At 42.0% G+C, this 18,559-nt stretch overlaps 1 protein-coding gene across 1 annotated transcript in view; it reads left to right on the top strand.

Annotated features, from left to right (window-relative positions):
• Positions 1 to 18,559, top strand: part of COL9A1 (collagen type IX alpha 1 chain) — a 131,534-nt gene that overhangs the window by 14,106 nt on the left and 98,869 nt on the right. The window lies entirely within an intron of this gene.

Here is an 18,559-nt window from a genome sequence, read left to right as displayed (position 1 = left end):
TTTTTTTCTCCCCCTTATAGCAAAGAGAACAATGTTATGAACTTATTTATATAGTTTTATGTCATTTTTGTTTTATTTATGTTATTTCCTGGGAGTACTGTTATTACTGTTCTTCTCCTTAATGTCCATAAACATTAGTGGAAAAATGGCCAACCTACCAATTTAAAGTGAATCTGTCAACTCTTGAGCGCCAACCGAGCTGGAGGCACCACTGGATAGGTGTCAATAATGGAATTCAGAACATACCTTTGTTGTCTGTGTCTGTCTTTTAATTTTCATAAAACACAACTTTATTTGCATTGTGAATATGGTCAAGGAGGTGGAGCCTATCATTCCCTGGGCACTAGCATTGTTACGCACCACACCATTTCGCTAGATGCGTTCCCCTCTGCATAATCAGCGACACACACTGTGCATACAGCACAGTGAGGTGTAAGGGGGCCAGGGCCAAGGTACACTAGGGCCCACCTTCTTGACACTTTTCATGGCAAAACTATGCATATATATATATCTCTAAATATACCATATTTCTATGATGACTGATGGAAGGGGTATAGTTAGGTGTTTATGCAAGTATATACGTGGTCCGAGGAAGCTCTTGGAACAATGAGTTGTCCATCCAGTGTTGGAAATTGGAAAGCCATTGTCAGGTCTTTAGTCTTTTACATGGGGCAAATATTAGAAGACAATGATTATTGCCCCCCATTAAAAAGTGCTAGCTATCAGCCAATGAATAAGCACAAGCTTGTTTGTCTACTCATTGCATACATTGTGCAGTCTTGGCTACACATATCCCTGTGTAAATAGAGGATGTACTGCCAAGGATGGAAGGGAAGGGTCACATGATTAATCAAGCCACTGTTCATGCGGCCATTTACTCATTATATTTGGGCCATATAAAGTCCGATCACCTCAAAGTAGTGACTAGATGACAACCTGAGTATGTTTGGTCTATTAAACTCAATTGACTCATGACTAGTAATGAATGAACATGCATTTGGGTTTGCCACAATTCGTTTAACCCCAAACACTCAAGATTTGTTGAATGGCACTGTAGGCTATATTCATGTTTTCCTGGCAGCCTTAGGGCACCATTCAACTTCTCCAGGTATCTGGAGTCAAATGTTGAGCGCTTGGGTTTGAATGAACTTTTAGCAAGTTCGCTTTTCACTACCCATGACTAATATACTGCAATGCACATCAGCAAAACTTTTTAACCACCTGCACTTATTTAAACCAGCTTCACCTGCTCTTACTTGCCTGAGCATTGTTGCATTGCTGTACTCTTAGCAAAAGTGTTGGTCTGCTGTTTCTGCTGAATTCCTGTGCATCCTGACCTGACCCTGTTCTTTGGATTACTCTTCCTGCCTGACATCAGTGTTTTGTGGATTGTTCAGAGACCATGTGACTTTCCATTTGCTGCAAAACTACAACTCCAATCATGCACTGCTAACAGGGCATGATGGGAGTTGTAGTTTGATAACAACTGAAGAATCACTTGAAGAGTTAACTGAAGAATCACTTGAAGAGTCACTTGTTACTAACATGTGGATTTTCAATTGCAGAAAAATACTGGCAAGGCATAATGGGAATTATAGTTTGGAAACAGCTGAAAAGCCACTGATTGGGAAACAAAGATTTAGGGGGAAAGTTTATTATCAGTGTTCTCCAACAAGTGACTTACTCTCCATTTTCTGCAAAACTAATTCTATCATGAACTAATGGCAAGACATGATGGGAGTTGTATTTTGGAAACAGCTGTCGAGCCACTGGTTGGGAAACAGTGATTTAGAGGGACAATGGCACAGTCTATCTAGGGGGCAGTGATACATTTTATTGGGGGTCAGTGGCACAATTCATATAGGCAAAGTGGCACAGTTCTTTTTGCACAAAGAAAGAGCCTTACTACAGATTGAAGCACAAAGGGGCTCACCTAAAGTAAGGCATAAAGAAAGGACATAACTTTAGGGGCCCTAAGAGGGTCCTGTTACTGTTGGGAACTTGTATAGAGGAGGGGAAAGTGCTGAAAAGGTCAAGTGCCTAAAATGTTTGTCTGGCAGAGGGGGCATTTATAAGGGGGCTACATAGAGGGGGACCTGCTTTTTTACTGTCGCCACGTGATTTGCTCCACAAAGGGGCTTGCTGGGGCTTTGTCGCCCAAGGGTCGATAAAACACTGGAGCCGGATGTGAGCTGCAGAGTCCAGCTTCCGCATCCTGAAGTGTGATTAAAGGAGAAGTTCAGTGCAAATGTTTATTAAAGTATTGTATTGCCCCCCAAAAGTTATACAAATCCCCAATATACACTTATTATGGGAAATGCTTATAAAGTGCTTTTTTTCCCTGCACTTCCTACTGCATCAAGGCTTCACTTCCTGGATAACATGGTGATGTCACTTCCTGGATAACATGGTGATGTCACTTCCTGGATAACATGGTGATGTCACTTCCTGGATAACATGGTGATGTCACTACCTGGATAACATGGTGATGTCACAACCCAACTCCCAGAGCTGTGCAGGCTGTGGCTGCTGGAGAGGATGATGGCAGAGGGATGCTCAGTGTCCCTCCAGTGCCCTGTGTCCCTCAGTGTCCCCCTGCCATCATCCTCTCCAGCAGCCACAGCCCCTGAAAACCAAACTTGTTGAAGGTAAGGGGAAGAGAGAAAGATCTGGAGCTGTTAACTGATACACTAAAGAGAAGCATAGTCAGCTATAGTAAATGGTTAAAGGGTTTATCCAGGATCAGAAGCATAGCTACAGTACTTTCTTGCAACAACAGCACCACCCCTGTCCTCAGGTTGTGTGTGGTATTACAAGTCAGCTCCATTCACATTAGAGGGACTGAGCTGCAAACCCACACCCAAACAAAGGACAGTAGTGGTGCTGTTTCTGCAAGAAAGCGGCCATGTTTTCTAAGCCTGGATAACCCTTTTACTAAAAATCTACTCTTTACTGATCTACAGGGCAATATTTATGAGCTGTATGGCTCTTATCCATACTAAAGATGACATACTGTAACTTATATCAACAACAAGATGGATATCAGAAAGGTTAAACACTTCTTTGGCAAAAATGCCGTTGACCATGTTTTTCTATATGTTAAAATTACATGGACTAAAATGGAAACAGTAACTTAAACAGAAAGGTAGACCGTATCTGTACAGACAAGAGGGCTTCTTTAGGCAAACACTAGAAGAATACTCGCTGACCTGACGGTGTTGTACACAGGGCACAACACCTTAGAAAGCAAAAACATGAAGACCTTTTGTGGATGTGTCTGCAGCTCATGTTCCTCACTGATCATAGGATATGCGATAAAAAATAAAAGATAAAAAATGGAATTGGCTGGGTTCGCTCTGGGATTTATTGCACAATAACGACGGGTTTCTGGGTCATAGTGACCCCTTCCTCAGGTATGTGCAGTTATGTGCAGAGCACTTACCCGAGGACAGAGATCCTTTAAAAATTGTGAAACTTTATTTCACATGAAAGGGCAACTGTATATCTTATAAAGCTGATTAGACGAACTGATATTAGCTAAAGGCATTAGTTTATCAACTTCAAAATTACTCTAAAATTCCCTTACTGTGGATCTATGCTAGAGTGCTGTAATACATTACCTGAGTGTAACCAGGTAATTATTGTAAGAATTTATACAAACACAGAGAAAGTAGTCTAACTATTGTACATAGGCACACAGGGGGAGATTTATCAAACATGGTGTAAAGTGAAACTCGCTCAGTTGCCCCTAGCAACCAATCAGATTCCACCTTTCATTTTCCAAAGAGTCTGTGAGGAATGAAAGGTGGAATCTGATTGGTTGCTAGGGGCAACTGGGCCAGTTTCACTTTACACCATGTTTGATAAATCTCCCCCGAAGTGTAGGACGGCTGTCATTTAGTCTGAATAACGGTTGTTGTTTCATAATAAAATAATGCCTGTTGTCTGTTATTAAACGACGGCCGTCCAATAAAAACAACCTTCGTTTTGACATAAACATATGTAAACATAGCCCAATACTGATATGTACATAAATCCTTCACTGCTGGAAGAATATTTGTGCTTTTGTTGTTTCAACTTGTCTAGAGGTGTTACAATTCACATGTGGGCGTCTATGTTTGTTCCTAGTGTAGTTAACTTTTTAGCAGGTAAAATGTATGAATCAAAACACATGGTAACCTACAAATAATACTCGACCTTCCAGTCGCGGTCGGGGGGTTACAAATACAATATTCTGTCAAAACACATGGCACACCATGTAATATGCATCTGGTAAGTCTTCCCGAAGAAATGAGAAGGTTTCGATTGAGTTGGTGATATTAAATTCATAGCCCTGCTTTCTAGGACAATGTAAACCCTTAGAGGGTTTGTCCAGCGAAAATCTTTTTCTTTCAAATCAACTGGTGTCAGAAAGTTATATAGATTTGTAATTTACTTCTATTTAAAATTTTATCTTCCCATACTTATCAACTGCTGTATGTTCTGCAGGAAATGTTGTTTTGTCTTCAGTCTGACTCAATGCTCTCTGCTGACATCTCTGGCCGAGACAGGAACTCTGTATGTATCCCCATAGAAAACCTCTCCTGCTCTGGACAGTTCCTGCCTCGGCCAGAGATGTCAGCAGAGAGCACTGTGTCAGACTGAAAATAAAACATTTCCTGCATGACATACAGCAGCTAATATGTATGGGAAGACTTGAGATTTTTAAATAGAAGTAAATTACAAATCTATATAACTTTCAGACACCAGTTGATTTGATATAAAAAGATTTTCGCTGGACAACCCCTTTAAGTTGCACTGGTACCGGATATTCTGGTAACCATTAGAGCCTAGATCCTAGATCTACCACCAGTAAAGCCGTTCTAAAGTTCAGATACTGGACACATCTGAGGGAGCAGAGGGCATCAACAAATAGTTCAGTCCCGGTTTCCCTGTAGGCGAAATAGATCACTTAACTAGGATAAAACCTAAACAGGAAGATTATGGATTCCTTCTCTTTCTCTTCATCATCATCATCATCATCATCTTATAGACTGATATGACCTCCCACCCAGATAAAGATGGGCTCTACACAATTTCCCATTAAAGTTAAGAGGATCTTCTAGGTTATCATTCATTGATCAACCATAACTTTAAAATCTACAGCCCAACAATGTGTAGGCCCCCCTTGGGCAGCCAAACCAACTCATTAACAAATCCATTAACAAACTGATTGTGAAGGTCCTGTGATATCTGGCACCAAGATGTTACCAGCTGATTCCTTAAAGCCTGTAGGTTAATTGAGGTGAGGGTCTTTGTGGGCTATGCTGTAAAAACAAGTCTAAGCCATAAAGACTTAGTGGAGGCCAAGCCAACGTCCTGAACGATTTCTCATTTTCCTCAAACATTTTTGTTCAGTGCGTATAATGTGTCACGGTGAGGTTGTGTTTACACCGGATTTTGTTTTTACTAGGGATGGTCCAAACCTGCCGAGGTTCGGGTTCGTATGAACCCGAACGCTCGGCATCAGATTCCCGCTGTCTGCCCGCTCCGTGCAGCGGGCGGATACAGCGGGAGGAACGCCTGGAAAACTGGGATACAACCTATGGCTATGGCTGTATCCCAGTTTTCCAGGCGGTCATCCCGCTGGATTCGCCCGCTCCGTGGACAGCAGGAATCATTACCGAGGGTTCGGGTTCGTACAAACCCGAACCGAACTCGGTTCGGACGATCCCTAGTTTTTACCTTTCACTGTTCAATAATTGTATACAGAATTAATATCCCATTAATATAAGTTGATGGGAAATATATTCTCCCTTATAGCGTAGCCTCCATAAAGTATATGTATTTATATTTAAGAGTATAAAATGCATACTGTACATTCGATGCACTGTGAACCTTGCCTAAAGGTCCTATTAGACTATATGGCGGGCCAGTCAATAATGTAAATGACCACTGATCAGCTAGATCGGCGCTCGTTTACTGAGCCTATTACACTGCTCGATTTTCATTTAGCAAGGGCTGCGTGGACATTGTTAACGATGTCTGTGCAGCCCTTGCCCTAAAATGTTCATACACAACCTCTCCACGTTCCTGGTCTCCTCCTGCCTTCTGGTCTCTTCCCTGCACTGCGTGCTGCAGCTTTTCTGAGCTGACAGGCTGCTCAGCCAATTACAGGCCCTGGCAGTCCCGGGTAGGAGGCAGAACGAGAGTGGAAGCGGGGAGAGGTAATGTATGAACACTTGATTTAATCATTAGCCGCCAGCCGTGCATCACTATTACATGTAGCAATACACAGTCCGCAGTTGAAGCTTTTAGGTCTAGATGGGACATTGTTGCAGCTGCTGAGGAGTAGAGATGATCGAACAGCGCTGATGTTCAGGTTCGTACAAACTCGAACCATCGGTATTTGACTCCCGCAGTCTTCTCGTTCCGTGGGGAAGGTGGAGACAGCCCAAGTCCCACCTGGAAAACAGGAATACAACCTATGGCCCAGGCTGTATCCCTGTTTTCCAGGTGGGACTCGGGCTGTCTCCACCTTCCCCACGGAACGGGAAGACTGCGGGAGTCAAATACTGATGGTTCGAGTTTGTACGAGCCTAAACATCAGCGCTGTTCGATCATCTCTACTTAGGAGCTCGTCTTGTGCCGACCACTAGTCAGGAAGTGCGGTGCACCAGAGAGAGGGGCTTTGGTACAGACACTTTCCCACTCCCCTCCCCACATGCCTCAGTACCCTATTTAAAACTAAATTACAAGCTGGAAAATCCCTTTACCTTTTTCAGCTATTTCTATGGGCCCTATCACATGCAGCGATAACTGTCTGAATCAGGCCGATTCCACCAATTATCGCTCTGTGTAATAGAGAAAACGATCAGCTGATCAGTTTTACAGTTTATGATCGGGCAGTATAAGACCATATGGGATCAGATCAGATGGACTACCCATATCAAAAAGCTTTGGTTGCCCATGACCGTGTCACCAGTGCACCGATTGTCCTTTCTTGGGCCACTTTTGGTAAATGCTAACCACTGCATACTGGGAAGACCCCACAAGTCTAGAAGTTTTTAAAGGGGTTGTCTAGCGAAACACTTTAGTCTTTCAAATCAACTGGTGTCAGAAAGTTATATAGATTAGTAATTTACTATTAAAAAATCTCAAATCTTCCCATACTTATCAGCTACTATATGTCCTGCAGGAAATATTGTTTTATTTTCAGTCTGACACAGTGCTCTCTGCTGACATCTCTGGCTGAGACAGGAACTGTCCAGAGAAGAAGAGGTTTTCTATGGGGATTCATAGAAAACCGAGACAGAGTTCCTGTCTCGGCCACAGATGTCAGCAGAGAGTAGCACTATTTCCTGCATGACATACAGCAGCTGATAAGTATGGGAACACTGGAGATTTTTTAATAGAAGTAAATTACGAATCTATATAACTTTCTGCCACCAGTTGATTTGAAAGAAAAACATTTTCGCTGGACAACCCCTTTAAAGACCATATAACCATCACACGTGTCTTATGCTGGGTTTACACGGAGTGATTATCGTGCAAATTTGCACTGATTTTTCCTATGTGCGAGATAGGCTTAAGCGATCGCAAAACGATCGGAAAATGAATTTTCTGTACGATATATCATTCCATCTGAACGCTGATCGTTATAAAAGAAAAATTGTTACTTAGAAATCGTTAATCGTACGATCTGGCGAATTACCGCTCCGTGTAAACCAAGCATTAGGGTCCATTTACACAGAAAGATTATCTGACAGATAATCTGCCAAAGATTTGAAGCCAAAGCCAGGAATGGATTTGAAAAGAGGAGAAATCTCAGGCTTTCTTTTATGACCTGATCTCTGTTTATTGTCTGTTCCTGGCTTTGGCTTCAAATCTTTGGCAGATATTCTGTCAGATAATCTTTCTGTGTAAATGGACCCTAAGGGTGCGTTTACACAGAGAGATTTATCTGACAGATTTTGGAAGCCAAAGCCAGGAATGGATTTGAAAAGAGGATAGATCCCAGTCTTTCCTTTATGACCTGATCCCTGTTTATACTCTGTTCCTGGCTTTGGCTTTAAAGATCTGTCAGATAAATCTCTCAGTGTAAACGCACCATAAGTCATTCAGCAGATCCTTACATTTGCCCATTTTCCGGCTTCCAACAAATCATCTTCACAAACTGATTGTTCACTTGCTGCCTAATATATCCCCCCGAACAGCAGCCATGGTAACAAAATAATCATTGTTATTCTGTTCTCCTCCTGCCAGTGGTTTCAATGCTGTGGCTGATGAGAAAATAAAGTATAATAAACTATAAACTTCCTCTTTGTGCTTTAAGCAGAAACTACTTCAAAGCCCATTAGTCTGCAATCACTTTGGCTTTTACATTCATAGAATTCTTGTTTTTAGATCGCCTAGACTGTTATGTACCTCACCACTACCTACTCTTTATAATATACATGTCAGTATGCCGTACATTGATTTTTACTCTTCATTATTCAAGTCACAGTTACACTGGGGTGACATTGACAAAGCCACATGAGAATTTTTGTAATGTTGCTTTTCAATTCAGAGACTTGAATTTTGTTTAGATATATAAAAAGTACAGAAAATGAAGAACTGTAAAGAAATTAGGAGTGTGAACTAAACCTAAGCTCTGGCATGTCTGGTTGGAGATGAAGGCCTGTATAACGGGCTGCTATTTAATTTGCTGGAGGCCCATACAGTTATAAAATGAGAGATTCTAATAATATATACCAGAAAGCTGTAAAATACTGTAAGTTTTTTTGTGCATTGACAACCAAGAAATAACCATTTGCATGTGTTGCATTCTTTGAAATGACCAGTAGATGGCGGTACTAAGTAATGCAGCATCTTTCCTTGCATCCAGCTTCATTTCGATTTTTTTTAATTATAAGATAAACTTTTTTCAATTGTGAAAATATAACACTTTGCATTTATCAAGCAAACAATGCGCATTTTTCGGCGGAAAATGGCCAGATGCGAATAAATTTGTTTGCAAATGGCCGTTTTGCAAATAAATATTTGTATCTGGCCATTTTCTGCCCGGCATGCCAGGGGGGCGGGGTGGGGAGAGGGTGCGCAGGGGGCGGAAAGGGGGGTGCGGACTCAGGGTCCGCTTAATTCATCATTGTTTTTGCAAAAAATGATCAGGAAACCTACTCCAGCTCTGAGCTGGCGTTGGTTTTCTGGCGCACACCCTGGTGCGCACGGGATTTATGTAGAGGCAGTGCGTATACTATACTATATACACTATACTGTATACTATACTGTATAGACTTTATTCTAGTGTAGTGATTACGTCAGGGGTCGGCAACCTTGGCTCTTCAGCTGTTGCAAAACTACAACTCCCATCATGTCTGAACACCAAAGCTTTAGCTTCGGCTGTCCAGGCATGATGGTAGTTGTAGTTTTGCAACAGCTGGAGAGCCAAGGTTCCCGACCCCTGAATTACGTAATCGTGTATCTCTTTGTTATGTTCTAGGCTATGTTCTATTATTATATGTTATTATATCTTATTATAGATAAGATAAAACAAGCTATGGGTCAGGGAGTTAGGACTACACTGGCTGTCTAGGATTAATTAGTAATGGTCCCTTTACACGGAGCGATTATCGTTCAAATTTTCGCAATAACGATCGCATTTGAGCTATAATCGGCTCATGTAAACAGAGCGTACAATCAAGCAACAAGCGATAAATCGTTCATCGTGATCTTTCAACATGTTCTAAAATCATCCTTGGTCGTTCGCTAAAAATTAGCAGATGGGCTAAAGCTATCTCAAAACGATCGCAATAATGATTTTTTCGTACGATTTATTGTTCCATCTAAATGCTGTTTGTTATAAAAAAAAAAACACATAGTTACTTCAAAATCGTTAATTGTTCGATTGCGCAAATTATCGATCCGTGTAAAAGGACCACAAGACACAGTGGGAGGAGGAGGAGGAGAGCTGATCTTTTCTAGTTCTTTGCATAGATTTCTAGGGACTAAATAGTGTTCTAGTGTGATTATGTCATGTATGAACTGTGTTCTAGTGTGATATCCGATAGAAATTAGCATAAATCAATGTCCCATGCATAGAAGAATACAATGTTAATTAAAGGACAAACACATGGGAAGTAATATAGTGAATAACAAAAGCCACTATTATTGAATCACCCATAAGAAATATTCAATTATGGTATAAAAGTCATATAGAAAACATGTACAGACAAGTATATGTGGGGATACATGCAGATTTAAATAAAAAAAATGGCCCCACATACAAAAGTAAGAAAAGCCAGATATCCCAAGTGATCAAATCAAATAAAAATAGCCTCGGTAAATGACATTGGGATTGAATTTTTTTTATTTTTATTTATGTCTGTGTTGACTTTTTTCTATATACACACGCTTTGTATATGTATTTTATACCATATTTGGATCACTATTTTTTTTATCAATGATAAAAAAAACCTAACTTTTATTATTCAGTATATTCAGTGTCCCTTTTGCAGTATATTCAGTGTCCCTTTTGCATTTCACAAAAATTCTGTGATTCTGTGAATCTGTGATTAAAGGGGAACTATGAGCAGGTTAGACTAATCTAACCTGCTGATAGCCCCCTATAGAACCCGGGACGCTGAGGAGGAAGGTATGTGTGTTAACCTCGTCTTCTGCGCCGGTCCTGCGCTGTTAGTTGGAGTAATCAGCACTCCTGGGATGCTGTGTGTTACCTTCTTCCTCAGGGCCGGTCCTGCACTGTTATGGTCCTTTTAGACGGAACGATTATCGTTCGAATTTGCGATAACGATCGCATTTGAGCGTCAATCGTTTTGTGTAAACACAGCGAACGATCAAGCGATGAGCGAGAAATCGTTCATTTTGATCTTTCAACATGTTCTTAAATCGTCGTTGATCGTTCGCCAAAAAAATCGCAGATCGTTCCGTGCAAACAGTCTTTTAACGATTTCACCTATGTGTGAGATAGGCTTAAGCGATCGCAAAACGATTGCAAAAGATTTTTACGATGTATCGTTCCGTCTAAACGCTGATCATTATAAAAAACATATTGTTCATTCAAAATCGTTAATCGTGCGATCGGGCAAATTATCGATCCGTCTAAGGCCCCGTTTCCAATGAGCAAAGGTAGCGGAATTCCGGGACGGAATTGTCCGCCGCGGAATGCCGTTAGCCTTCCGCTTAGTCTATGAGAGGAGCGCGCTCCTGCTCTGTACGCGCTGAAGAATGAACATGTTAATTCTTCAGCCCGTACAGAGCAGGAGCGCGCGCCTCCCATAGACTCCCATTATGAGCAGGAGGCTAACGGCATTGCGCGACGGACAATTCCGTCGCGGATTTCCGCTACCTTTGCTCAGTGGGAACGGGGCCTAAAAGTGTAATTTTTGCTCTGGAGCACAGTTAGGAGCACTGCTGCGTCATCTGGCCTGTCCGCTCCATTGATTATCATTAGAAGGAGCGCGTCGATGACACGGCAGTGCTCCTAACAGTGCTCCAGAGCGAAAATTACTCTGACTAATGCTACGTCTATATGGAGCGATAATTTGCCCAATTGACAATTTAACAATTTTGAAGCAACAATTTGGTTTTTATAACCATCAGCATTTAGACAAATAAATTGTAAGAAAAATCGTTTGAAAATTCGTAAGAAAAATCGTTATTGCGATCGTTTTTAAGATCGCTTAAGCCCATCTTTTACATAAGGTAAATCGGTGAAAGACTGTTTACACAAAGCGATCTGCGAATTTTCAGCGAACGACGCACACCGATTTAAGAACATGTTGAAAGATTAAAATGAGCGATTTCTCGCTCGTCGTTTGATCGTTTGCTGTGTTTACACGGTACGATTATCGCTCAAATGCGATCGTTTATGCGAAAATTCAAACCATAATCATTTCGTGTAAACGCAGCATTACAGTGCAGGACCAACCCTGAGGAGGAAGGTAACACACAGCATCCCGGGCAATATAAGGGGCTATTAGCAGGTTAGATTGGTCTAACCTGCCGATAGTTCCCCTTTAAACAGACTGTCCAAAGTGACACCCTATATGTATTGCTATTTCACAACAATTAGTGTACCACAGAGAAAAAATATTTGCAATGAAATGACACAACCCTGAATGTACTACTACTTCACGCTTGCAGGGAGATTTATCATCCCTGTGCCCAGTGTTCATTAAAAAAAAGTTGCAGATTGTCTCCTGGTTACAGTTCTGCCATAATTTGCTAAAAAGTGCTGCTTTTTTACAGCAATTTTGCACAAATCAGAGCATCATGATATTATTTATCCTGTACTATGAACAACACACTAGTGCTGTCATAGTTAGAGTGGGGTTGGGGGGCTCAGGCTTAGTGAACGGCCCGGGGCCTATGGTAAAGTTAATCCGCCCCTGTCTCCAGGTCAGGTGGGGTTTGCAGTTAAGCTCCATTTACTTCAATGGAAATGAGTTACAAAACCTGCACCTATACTGGAGACAAGAGCGGTGCTGTCTCTGGAAGAAAGTGGCAATTTTTTGGGTAGCGCTGGATAACCCCTTTAAGGTTCAGAAAGAATAGAATGGAATAAGATGCAGTGGGATATTGTGAAGTCAAGACTGTCGCACCAAAATCCAGGACAGTTTGCAGCATTTCAGGATGAGGTTTAGTAAGACAACTAATATTAGTAAGAAAAGCACAATTATAGTAGGGATATAACGTTCCTAGATGTAGCCGTATCAACAAGATTGAAAATATCCACTATTGAAATTGATTGTGCACTCGGAGATGTGGAATAATGAAGCAGAAAACATTTTTTTATTGCAAAGGTATCTCATTTTTACATTTTTAGGCTATGTTCACACTGCGTAAGAGTCCGGACGCATTTCGTACTCCGCCGTACATGTGCGGCTGAAACTACGGGCGTGGGAAAAATAGACATGCGGCCGGATGCGTACAAACCGCGAACATACGCCCGTAGTACAGTTATGCTTCCCTAGCTTGTTTCGAAGCGATCTGAAACAGGTCATTTACTTGGAAATCTTCGCCCAGCCCCGTAAACCACACAGAACCTTTTGGATCGAAAAATCAAGTTCAATTTGGCTGAAATAAGTACTCCGTACGGGACCGCATGCAAATCCACGGCCGTGAGTTTGAACATTTTCGTCCTCAAACAATGGTCTTGTTAATTTTTCACGGCGCCGTATACGATCCGGCCGTAAGCTCATACGTAGTGTGCACTGTGCGGCCGTATATCGTATACTTTCAAGCGAACGCATCAACTTCAAAACTACGTGCGTATATTCGCGGTTTGCACTACGGCCGGAATCATACGCAGTGTGAACAAAGCCTTAACTGTTGTGGGACTTTAAGGAGTTGTCCAGCGAAAATCTTTTTCTTTCAAATCAACTGATTTCAGAAAGTTTTATAGATTTGTACAGTAATTCACTTCTGTTTAAAAAAACTCCAGTCTTCCAGTACTTAGCCGCTGCTGTATGTGTTGCAGGAAATGTTGTTTTCTTTCCAGTCTGACACAGTCTGCTCTCTGCTGACATTTCTGCCCATGTCAGGAACTGTTCAGAGCAGTAGCAAATCCCCATAGCAAATCCTCTCCTGCTCTGGACAGTTCCTATCATGGACAGAGGTGGCAGCAGAGAGCACTGTGTCAGACTAGAAAGAATACACCACTTCCTGCAGGACATACAGCAGCTGAAAAGTATGGGAAGACTTGAGATTTTTGAATATAAGTAAATTACAAATCTATATAACTTTCCGAAACCAGTTGATTTGAAAGAAAAAGATTTTCGCTGGACAACCCCTTTAACTAAAAAAAGGTATAGAGCCTCTTTGGTGATTGAAGAATACTCTACAGAGAGGTGCTAAGAAGAGTAAGCGTGACTATGCAAATAAAGGACTGGTTTAGGAGAACAGACAAAATGCATGGAATTTATTTAACAGTACACTATACCCACGCTTAAAGTATATGCAAACAGTAGAGAAATCCTATGTAATATTCATGATCAGACATAACGTGCAGCCAAAACTACATCAAAATGATTAAAGACAGAGTTTGACGATATGTAAATGTGCAAAATAAAATCCATTGGTTCCAGTCATTACCAAAGTAGCTACAAGTCTTAATCCAGTTATTACTGCATGAAAGGAGAGAATCAGCTATGGACGACAGCAAGGGATTATTCTTCACAGTGGAAATGAATGGATTCAACAATACTTGTAAAATACTGATGTGTAATGTGCAGCTTATCAACATCTGTACAAACAAGCCCGGTCTAACATGTTAAAGTGAAGTTTCCTAATATAGGGGGAGATTTATCAAACATGGTGTAAAGTGAAACAGGCCCAGTTGCCCCTAGCAACCAATCAGATTCCTCCTTTCATTCCTCACAAACTCTTTGGAAAATGAAAGGTGGAATCTGATTGGTTGCTAGGGGCAACTGAGCCAGTTTCACTTTACACCATGTTTGATAAATTTCCCGCATAGTGTATATCGATTAACCTACTTAGCTCTCTTAGTAGTTCCTCTGATGGTAATCTGTGGATGTTAATTTAAATAGTGTTATGTTGATATTAACACTATAATCTATTTGTTTAGGGGTCTTAGCTCTGTACTTCCTGTTTGAGCAGTTGCTCAGGACTACAATTCCCAGAATACATTGCTTTCCCTCTTCATCACTACCCCCTCCAACCCTGCCTACTCACCTTCCACAGCTCTCCTGCCAGTTTACTGTGCAAAGTTGTCTTGTTTCACTGCAGATGTCCCTATTAGTCAGGTTGCAGCACTTGCTGCATTCACTCCATGTTTGCTTTTTTATTTAGCATCATTTTCAAGGTGTCTGGGAAATATCTGCTTATTTATTTGAATGCAGGTAATAATTACAGTATGTAAGTGACTGTTACAATCCTTTAAAGGGACAGATGAATCTAACCTGCTGATATGTCCCTGTTTTTGCACAGGGTGCTGAGGATGAAGGTAAGTTTCTTACCTCTATCCTTGGTGCTGTTTTCCATGTAGTTTGTAGTAATATCTCTAGGCTAATTGGGCAGTTTGGAGCACTGGGGTGGGAATACTGCCCCCAGAGATCCGACCCGCCCATGGCCAGCCCGCTTCCCCTAATGAATATCAATGGAGAGGTCTGGTTAGGGGCGGATCAGTGTTCTGGGGGCTGTAGTCCCACCCCCATTGCTTCAAATTACCTGAGTAGCCTAGGGATACAACTGCAAACTACATGGAAATGGCACTGAGGATGAAGGTAAGAAACGTACCTTCATCCTCAGCACCCAGTGAGTTATTAAACATCCCTAACAGACACATTGGTTGTCAAAGAGAATACCTGGGTGACTGACAACCAATCACAAAAAGACACTTTAGGTCAATAGGCCCACTGGCAGCGAACATGTACTAGCACTAAGTACTAATCTGAAGTGATGTCCCTGTTAGGGGTTTAAAAAAAGACGCTGGTTGACCTCAGGGAGAACAAGCAAAACACAGCAGAGACACCAATACGTGTCTCGTCGTCAGTGCATTCACTTACTAGGCGTTGCTCCCACTAGCCAGAATTAGCAACAGGGCTAATGGTCCCTTTAAGGCTGTGTTCAAACATAGTAAAATAAAAGCAAAATACAATAGTAAAATTCGTAATAAATGCAGTTGTATCGGCAATTTTTGTAAAAGTGCCCGGAAGGGTGAAGGAAATAAAATGCTCTCACCTCCCCGGCTTCAGCGCTGATGCCGTGTACTGCTGCTGTAGGGACCCGGGCCAGGAAGCTGCCGGGCACCCAGGTCAGGGCCACTCAGAACCCTGAGGAAGTTCTCCTGTAGAACGGAACGCGTGGGGAATTCTCTTGCCCACTCACCATGGTGAACACTAGCCATGTCTCTTACTTACCTGTTTAAATGCTGCTGACTAAGTTGGCTTACAGTGTGGATCTGTTGGACTCTATCTTTTCTTGATGCCCTTTAGGCGTTGCCGTGCAATTTACAATTGTTACCTAGTGATTTGTTTATGGATATATGTAATTGTTTTAAGACGTGTAACATTGATACTGCGATGTGTTCCCCTTTGCAATAGTTAGGTCTTTGTCTAGCATATTTGTGAATAAAGCAAACTTTTTCCTTTATTGATATAATTGTGGTTGTGCAGTTCATCAATGCCCTTTTGGCTGTTTGCAGTTGTCTATAGCGGGTAGACTAGCACCCGTCTAGTTACTTTGTGGTGCCTGCCTAGGTCTTTAGTTTAAGGGTCTGCTCAGCCAGTCAGCGGCTAAGGCGGGACCCCGTTACGGCCGCTGACTTTCTGAGCGGCCCTGACACGTCACCACTCGGGTCCCCTCTCTAACCAGAAAGCGGCCGGGGACCAGAGTGGCGGTACACTGCATGTGTGCTGGAGCTGGGGAGGTGAAAGCACGTTATTTCTTTTAGCCTCCCCCTCCGTGGCACTTTTACAAAAAAACGCCCTGAGTTGTCCTTTAACAAAAGCTCGACTCCTTGCTAAACTTTAAGACATATACTGTATTTTCCTGTGACTACTTTTTAACGCTGAAAAATCATCTAAAAAATCAGGAGTCATCTTATACGCCAGGTGTCATCTTATAGGGTGGGTGCTGAAAAACGTCAACAAAATCCGCATCCCGTTGTAACCGTATGACGGTGTAATGTGGCAACCCTATGAAGGGCAGAGCAAGCTGCAGGCGTCCGGGGTATGGAAAAAAGAGATACGGTAGAGTGGCGCTGTGCCCATAAAAACCCACCTCTTTCCCCCGTTTGGCCGCCATTGTATCCTACCGGTAGTACTGTACCTCCTTCTCTGCCTCTCAGATCTCGCTGCTGTCTGATGTTTTTTATTCATTTTTATTCGGTGTATGCTGGAAGAGGGGTAGTCTTATACGGCGAGTATATCCCAAACTTTATATTTCAACTGGAAAAGTTGAGCGTCGTCTCATACTTTGGAAAATATGGTAAATCTCATCTTTACGCTCCCTGGGGCTCTACAATAGTCCTGTTTATCGAGGCTTACCATGATAAATACATGTGCGAATTTCTCTGACTGATCTTTGTTTCAATAAAGTCATTTCCATAAGATTTGAAAGCATAACTTTCTTCTACTACCAGGAGAGGCTTAATCTGTAAATGTCAATTAGGCTAGCCCAAGTGAGAAGCGATGAAGCCTAGATCTCCGGCACGCTGAGCAGTGGAGGGTAGCCCATTAGATTGCACTGCAGATTTCCTATGTGGAAATCCGAAAAACCATCACACACACAGAGGGCAGCAAAGTCTCAGTGTAATGACCATGATTTTGCAAAATGATTCTGTCCGGTCGCATAAATGTATTTTTTTTCCTGAGCATTCCGTTCTCTGTAGAAATAATGTGCACGCCATTTTCGACTGCAGCGTGTTCCGTCTCCTAGTTTCCATAGCAATGATCATTTATGTATGAAAGGAATTCATTATCTCCCCATAGCCGTTACCGTACAGCAGGCAGTTACAAGAGACTTTAGCTCTTCATCATAGGTCACATTATGGAGGCCAGTCGACATATCTCATAGTGGTGAAACATTTCACAGGATCATAGCAGTCAGTGGCACAGAGCCCCTTGTGTGCCTTCCTCTATGCCGTGCATTCCATCCGCACACACTGTAAATAGATCCTCCTGCTTGGTGTCATTCCTGCAATGGAATCTGCTTTACTTACCACTTATAAGGCAGCGCCGTGATGTCGTCCTATATGATGTAAAATTTAAGGGCACCACTAATAGCAGAATATATATGGATTGGGCACAAGAGCTTGCAGTTAAAATAACTTAAAGTAAAAGTGAGTACGATGTGATAGCCCACAGCATCAGTGTTGGATGAAATGATGATGGCCGGGACCGGGAGTTATCTTCAATATCGGCTCCTGGCTTCATGGGTGGAGCCTCCGTTCTCTCCTATTCCCCTATTCATTCCCCTCTTCATTACATCAGACTACAACTGTTAGACCAGACTCCATGGACACTAAAACGGCAAGGGATTTTTTTCCGGCCAATGCAGGCATGATGACATCATTTGGACTAGTATAATCGTCTTGCAGAAAAATAACTGGTATATGGCCTGGTGTATTTGTCACATGGTTTTGTCACTGAAGATTACAGAAATGGCCAATAGTTAAAAATAATTGGTGGGTTGTTCTGTACCTTTACTCTATGAGGCTATGTTCACACACACACACACACAAAATTGCATTGTAATCAATGCATGATGAGTGAAAATAATTGACATGTCAATTATTTCCACGGCTGTTGTTCAATACATTGTGTGAGCAGCGGTTGTTGTTTGCATTGACTTCAATGCAACACATTTCTCTATGACAAGAACGGCTGTTGTTTTAATTGAAAACAACTTCCGTTCTTTTCACAAAGAATACGTTGTGTGCACATAGCCTGAGGGTATGTTCACAATGAGCAAATATGTCAGTATGGCAGCAAATATGGAATCCCGCCGTGCTCAGTGTCCCGCTGTAAGTCAATAAGAGAGTGTGGGCTCCTCCGCTGCTGCCACTCTCCCCTTAAAGAAATGACATGTCACTTCT

The sequence above is a fragment of the Dendropsophus ebraccatus genome, chromosome 6 (assembly GCF_027789765.1).
Source record: "Dendropsophus ebraccatus isolate aDenEbr1 chromosome 6, aDenEbr1.pat, whole genome shotgun sequence".
Taxonomy (NCBI): domain Eukaryota; kingdom Metazoa; phylum Chordata; class Amphibia; order Anura; family Hylidae; genus Dendropsophus; species Dendropsophus ebraccatus.
The sequence above is the reverse complement of the archived record's forward strand: the minus strand, read 5'-3'. Positions and strand labels throughout refer to the sequence as shown.